The sequence below is a fragment of the Suricata suricatta genome, chromosome 14, assembly GCF_006229205.1.
Source record: "Suricata suricatta isolate VVHF042 chromosome 14, meerkat_22Aug2017_6uvM2_HiC, whole genome shotgun sequence".
NCBI lineage: Eukaryota > Metazoa > Chordata > Mammalia > Carnivora > Herpestidae > Suricata > Suricata suricatta.
The window spans coordinates 85245548-85252846 of record NC_043713.1 but is presented as its reverse complement, the minus strand read 5'-3'; the positions used below and the strand labels follow the sequence as shown (position 1 = coordinate 85252846).

The window sequence follows — 7299 nt, the reverse complement described above, 5'->3', positions numbered from 1 at the left end:
TTCTAGCCTGCAGGTGCGTGGTGCTTTCTAGCCTGCAGGTGCGTGGTGCGTTCTAGCCTGCAGGTGCGTGGTGCTTTCTAGCCTGCAGGTGCGTGGTGCTTTCTAGCCTGCAGGTGCGTGGTGCTTTCTAGCCTGCAGGTGCGTGGTGCTTTCTAGCTGAAAGAAAATCATTCTTTCCTTCTCTAGAAGGGACTCCCTGTCCAGGCACTCGCACCGCAAAAGCCCCACACCACAGCCGCTGACGACGGAGAGGTGTGCGGGGCCCAGCTCTGAGATCACAAAGCTGGGAGAGAAGGGAGGAGGCATGATAAACCGACAAGGGGCACGGGGCTTGTTAAAAGCTCTGGAAGGTCGGAGCGCGTCTGTACCCGGAATTTCCCTGCAGACCCTATAGCACTACTCGGGGCGTTCATTTGCTCTCCGTATGCCGGCGTTCTCCATCCAGTACCAGCGACCCACTAACCTCTCCGGAAAGGTTTGCTAAATGGTTGCAACAGTTGATTTTCACAGAGTGTGAATTTTCAAAAAAAAAAAAAAAAAAGAAAGGAAAACAGGCGTCAAGTAATAGGCTTCACATCACACGGTAAGATAGGAATGAACTAGACAGTAAAATTGGTCTGCAGGCCAGTACAGACGACTTTCCATTGCACCTGTTTCCCATGCGCATGAAAGACCATAAAAAGCTTTGTGCTGTGGCCCCACGGAGCAGAGAGACCTGAAATTCATGGTCAAGGAGGGGACGGCTGGCTGACTTCCCAGCGGCTCACCTCAATCCAACAGAAGAATGACCGTGAGCTCCTGGTTAAGCGGTGGGACAGTCAACCTCCCCTTGACTCCACAGCCCGGAAAGGGAGACGCTTCTCTCTGAAAGGGAGAGGCCCCCCCCCGAGCCCTCAGAGTGTGGGTGGGCCCCCCCCGGGCCCTCAGAGTGTGGGTGGGCCCCCCCCCGGGCCCTCAGAGTGTGGGTGGGCCCCCCCCGGGCCCTCAGAGTGTGGGTGGGCCCCCCCCCTGAGCCGGGCAGGCGGACTCGCCGGAGAATCTCGGCCCTCGTGGGTCCGGGAGACCAGCCTGATCAACGCTTGCCAGCCGCCCGACTCCCGCGTCATCTCAACAGGCACCATTTAGCTCCGGGATGACAAACAATCCTCACAAGGGCCGATAGCGCCTGTCTTAGGCGGTGACATTTGCCAACGGAGATGATACCCAGTCACTTATTCTTAGAAACTTCCTCAGAGCTAACCATTTCCTGCTGGTTACAGGCGACTTTGCGAGAGGGTTTCGGATGGCAAGAATAACTGTAGCTGATTGCCAATACTTTCTTCCTAATTTGTAGTGAAATCGATGGGGAGGGGCCTGGGGGCTCAGTCGTTAAGCGTCCGGCTTCGGCTCAGGTCAGGATCTCACAGTTCATGAGTTCGAGCCCCGCGTCGGGCTCTGTGCTGACAGCTCAGGGCCTGGAACCTGCTTGGGATTGTGTCTCCCTCTCTTTCCGCCCCTCCCCAGCACTCTCTCTCTCTCTCAAAAAACGAATAAACATTTAAAAAACTGACTTGAAATGGATCGGAACCCCCAAACTACTTTCTTTCAGGGCAGCACGAGGAACCAGCTAGGGGCTCCCCATCACGAGGGACCGGCACTCAGCAACACCACAGCCTGCTTCCTAGCTGAGCCCTCCCCACACACCTCACCACTCCCCCTCCCCGCCGCCCCTCTCCCCCCACCACACTCCCATCCTCGTGTCCCGCCCGGACCTTTTGCAGTAACTCCTGATCGTGCAATCCCCTGTCCTCAATCTGTTGCCCACACAGCAGCCAGATCCCGGTTATTTCCAGAGCACGAGTCAGATCAGTTTCCCTGCTGAACTCTCCAGTGACTCTCTGCACTTCATAGAAAATCCGCGCTCACTCTCTGACCTCGTCTCGGGCCACGCTCCACGCTCCACGTCCACTCGGTGTGACCCACTGTTAGCGGGTCAGGCCATCAGCTGAGTGGACCCCAAGAAGCATTGTTTTGTTGCGGTGTAGCTGACAAACACAAATTGTGTTAGCTAACGTGTACACGTGATGTGTCTAGATGTGCACACTGTGTACATGATGAACGCAATCAAGTGAGCTCACACAGACTTACTGGGGGGGAAGGGGAAGAACACTTCAGATCTGCTCTGTTAGCACATTTCAAGTGTACAACACAGTCCACGACAACGGCCAACTGCAGTCTCGTGCCGACATTAGATCACTCTCACACCACAGTCGTGAAACAACCTGCACATCCATCACAGGATGGATGGGTAATGAGCTGTGAGTTATATATAACATATACAACACACACACAAACCTTCACACGTTACACATATTTTACACATCTACCCATCAACACAGTGGGATAGTCAGCCTTCAAAAAGAAGGAAGTTCCGCCATTTGCAACCACACGGAAGACCCTCCAGGGCATGATGCTCAGTGAAATAAGCCAGACCCAGAACGACAAGTACTATGTGGCCTCACTTCTGTGAAGCATCTAAGCCAGCGGAACTCACAGAGTCAGAGAGCAGAATGGGGGTCAACCAGGGTTTTTGAAAGCAGCAAGAGAGGCGGTCATCTTCATAGCTATTAGTAGGAGACGTATTTCCAGATGGGCACCCTTATCTGACGCCCAACGAGATGGCATTTCCTGGGCCCCCAGGTTGGACAGAGCCCTGCCGCCGTCGCGAGCATAGACTCGTGATGTGACACGGTCGAACCAGTTAATTGCAAGGACAAGACTCTCCAATTATTTCTCTTTCAGCTACAATAACCGGCCAGGGCCAGGAGACTGGCCCAGTCCTGAGAGGAGCTCCCGGAATAAGGATTCTGCCGTCCGAGACCAGAGGTCAGAAAACTTGCTTTGGAAAGGCTTTGCAGGATATGTAAGTTTTCAGGCGCATTCTCTTCCTCATTTTCCTTTAACTCTTAAAAGATAAAACATTCTTGGCTTCTGTGCTCTGTAAAAACAGGCCACGGGCTAGGTTTGATCTGTGCCCTACGGTTTGCCAAACCCTGGCCCCAACAATCTAGGACTTGCCCAGCACAAGCCAAAGATAAAGCTTTGTCATTTTAAGTCCCTGACAGATTAGAGACGATTTCTAAAGCAGCATAGCCCAACCCGTTCTAACACAATAAAGTAGAACAGAAGACACAAATGTCACAGTACATCACACGCCGTAAGGGTAAATATCGTTTTTATTAAACTTCCAGTTTTATATGGAGATGTGCACGGCGCCTGGGTTTTGATGTACAATGGTCACAATGTTTATGGAACGGATCGTAAACCCCCTCCCTCAAGGCCACGGCTGAGCAGTTCCAACAAGCCTCGACCACGCACCTCGTCACGCTGCTCACAGCCCTCAGCGGGAGTTTTATTTACACCTTTGTTTCTCTACATTTACACAGTCTGTTCCCCCCACCCCCCACCCCAGACTGTCGGCTCCCCACCCACGGCTGGCATCCCTGAATACGCTGCACCTGCCTGGGGTGTAACAAACGTCCCACAATTGTCTGAATGAATAAATGAACAGGATACTTCCTCCACACATGGGGTCTCCCAGTAGGGAAGGGATACAGAGACCTAAGGTGGGGGTGCACTTCCAAATGGAAAGTTCCTTTCTAAGGAGCCCTGACATGTGCAAGAAGCACAAGGAGACAGACAGAAGGGGGGGCAGGATGGCTGTCAGAGAGGCAGGCGGGGGGAGGGGCAGCAGTCACACTTGCTCAGCCTCCCCCCAAATCCAGACATCCCTGGTGCGTAAGGGGGTGACGTCTGCCAGCCCCCAAGATGGCACGGGGCTGAACACGCTGGTCTCAGAGAGGCTGAAAAGCACAAAATGCTAAGAGCACAGGGTGGGGGCCGTTACTGTTTTATTGATACCCAGATGCTGATTTAACACAACACCTACGTTTCTAGAGCACCCGTTGGAAATTCCAAAGCGTTTGCGTACATTTTCAGTTTCGGTTGTGTGATCTTGGGAGACCCGTAAAGCCAGTCCCACAGTGGCGGGGTCGCCTCCTTGAGCAGGAGCCTTAGCGTCTGACTCCCCAGCCAGCTTTCCACCGGCTGTGGCCATTCCTGTCCCTGAGTGGCTCTTGGCTCTTGGCTTCCCGGTGGGACTTCCCTACCTGATTTATGAGCCTATTTGACAATTTCATTCATTTGGAAAGGTGGGTTTATCCGTGAGGCGTTCCACTGGTTCTAAGTGGGTTTTTTGTTTATGTGTTTTCTTTTGTGTTCTTAAAACAGATTTACTTACGTATCATTGATTTACCAAAACCCCATCCATATTTAATGTGTGCAATCTGGTGCTTTTGAACATTCACAGGCACCCATGAAACTATCATCCTAACCAAGGTAATGAGCACATCACTTCCAGAAGTTTCTTCCTGCAGTTTCTCCTTTTTTCGTCATAAGAACCCTTAATTTGAGATCTACGCTCGTAACGAGTTCTTCCGTGTGTGACACCATGTTGCTAACTACGGGCACGATGTGAAGCACAACTCCAGAGCTCACTCGTCTTGCACAACTGAAACGTGATGTCTGCAGAACAGCGTCCCCCCATTTCCCCTCTGCCCCCCGGCATCCACCACCCGACTCTCCGCCTCCGTGAGGGGGACTCATCGGACTTCACATACACACGGAGTCACGCTGAGCCCGTGCTTCTGTATCTGGCTTATTTCGCAGAGCATCACGCCCTCCAAGTTCATCCACATTGCTGCACACGGCAGACTTTCTTTCTCCAGGTGGAAGACGACTCCACTGAAGAGACTCACGCACGTTCTATACCCATTCATGCTTCGGGCACATTTAGGCTGTTTCCACCCTTGGCTCTGGTGAATAACACTAAAATGAAGAGGGAGTGCAGGTATCTCTTCGAGATTCTGTTAATGTTTCTGTTATTTGGACTTTTCCTCTCTGGGTCCCATCACTAACACCTTATCCCCTGAGGCCAGGGTCTTTCCTTCAGATGAAAAGATAATTATATGACAGGCTCACACCCAATCACGGGGCAAAGGCATCACTGACTACTGCCGCTCTCTCTGCAGGGAGGGTCTGGAGGGAAAGGGGGAAGGGGGAGGTGGCAGGTGTCCCCAAGGCCACGGCGCCCCTTCCCTGGGTCTTCTCTAAAGGCCCAGCTCCTTGTCTCAGAAGAGAACCAGCAGCTTCTCCAGCTGGGGCTCAAGAAATAAGTGAAGGTAAGGGCGGCTCCACCCAAGGATGCCAGTGGTTTCGTTTGGTCCTTGATTGTGGGACGGAATACTTCTTCCTCCGTGAAAGACTCTTTCCCCAAAAGTAGGAGAATTCTGCTCCAGGATGGAATGTCCTTGCTGCCTTCCCCGATGCCAAGGACTGAATCTCCCTCATCTGTCCCGGCTCCCACCCTGGAGGCCGGACACGGACCCTCCATCCGGCGTGCAGAAGGAATGACTGGCCCCCTGTCCCCGAAGTCTGAACGGCACTCCCCGGCTCACCAAGCATGTCGGGACTTCCGGTCCAACACAGCAGCTGACCCCTTGGTTTATCTCATTTCTCCCCCGCAGGGACCTCATTAAAATGAGACTAAAGAAATGAAAAAGTGGAAAGCCCTCAACAAAACGGGGCCTTCGGTGATCAAAGATCAGACCAGTCCTTTCTGGAACCGCGGTGACTGATGAAGTAAGGGGCTGCTTATGGAGGCCGTGAAGAAGGATCAGCATCAAAGTGCGGCCTTGGCTTCGGCAACGGAACCCAACTGTGATACAGTCAAGCACAAAGATATACATAAAACTAATAAACATCCGAGCAGAGGAGAGCGGGAGGGAGTCGGGTGCTGTTCACGCATCCGTCACAGAAGAGCACCGGTGACCACCAGCACTGTCCTCAGTGACGGAAAGCTCTCCACGTGCTAATAAGGTCGCCGCCGGCTGTGTGTGGTTTTCTGGCACCTGAGGTGTGGACAGTGCTGCTGAGGAACTGAACCTTAATGGTATTTAATGTCGATTAATTTTCACTTAAGCCACCACAATTGGCCAATGGCCGCGTGTTGGACGGTCCAGCAGGGTGAGTCGGGGGGGGGGGTGCACCTGCCGCAGCCCGTCACTCACCTCCGCTAAGTGAGGAAGCAGCCCGCGTGTTCAGGGGACGAGCGGACGGAGACAGTGTGACGTGTGGGAGGAGATATCCGAGCTCGGCCGTCTTCAAAGAGCAGGACATCCTGCCGTTCGGACGTGGGTGAATCTGGAGCACGTTATGCGAAGGGGACAAGCCCGACACAGAAGGACAAACACCGATCTCGCTCGTCCGAGGATCTGGAGGAGCTGAACGCACAGAAACAGGGAGGAGAGCGGGGTGTGCCGGGGGCGGGGCCGCAGGAAACCGGGGGAGGCGGGCGGAGCACGCGGAGTCGGTTACCGGTAGGAGGGATGCGGTCCGCGGACCCGGTGGGCGGCGCTGCGCTCCGGACTTGAGAGCCGCGAGGAGGGCGGGGCTCGGGCGTTCCCACCACACGCGCACGCACACGCGTGTGCACGGGAAACGGTGACTGCGGGAGGTCACGGCTGTTAGCCAGCCTGACGGCGGTGGTTGCCTCGCAGTGCGCGTGCGCATCCCAGCACCGCCCTGCATCCCACACATGCGCGCAGTTTTATTTGTCAACTATACCCCGTGGTCTGAAAACTATATAAATACATGAGCAAATGCGTGAGTGAAAGGAAAGCCTGCTCCACGGGAATTAGGTGCGGCCTCTGAAAGCAACAGCGGTGAGGGGGAGGTGGCGGCGGTGAGAATAACAGTAGAAATAAGACGGGGCCCCAGTCACTGACTTGTTTCATCCGGAACTTTCCGCCTGATCACAGTGAGGTGTTTCAATGATCAGTGATTGGTTTTTTTGAAGCTCAGAAATTTCACATTAAATCATTGTCTTCGGGTTAAATATAAGTAAAAAGGGAAATTTAGCCCTTAGAAAATAGCGGAGTATGACGTCATTGTCATAAGGTATGACGTCACTGCCGTCTGCTCATCCGCCATCTCTGCGCATGCTCATGGACGACGGTCTGTCGGGTGACGCATCTGTAGCATCACCGACGTTGGCGCTGCCGGGACTCTGATTTCCCTTAGCTGTTTGCCATGTTCATAGTGAGCCTGCATCCTTTCCCGTCACGACAATGGAACAGGGTCTCCGTCCAGCGGCAGGGAGGGGGCGGGGCTGGCGGAGGGAGGCGGCACCCTCCGGGCTGGCAGGTGCAGGCGTCAGGCGCCCCGGCAGGTGCTGCGCTGAGCGGGGCGGGGCTGCGGGGG

The 7299-nt window shown here is 54.1% G+C and overlaps 1 protein-coding gene and 1 long non-coding RNA gene across 3 annotated transcripts in view; one reads left to right on the top strand and one right to left on the bottom strand.

The window, feature by feature from the left end:
• Positions 1 to 7299, bottom strand: part of TMEM132B (transmembrane protein 132B) — a 289917-nt gene that overhangs the window by 62701 nt on the left and 219917 nt on the right. The window lies entirely within an intron of this gene.
• LOC115277907 overlaps positions 5906 to 7299 on the top strand; it is a 9424-nt gene continuing 8030 nt past the window's right edge. The window contains exon 1 of the long non-coding RNA XR_003902575.1: positions 5906 to 5989. This is a non-coding gene — a long non-coding RNA (uncharacterized LOC115277907). The remainder of the gene's footprint in view (positions 5990 to 7299) is intronic.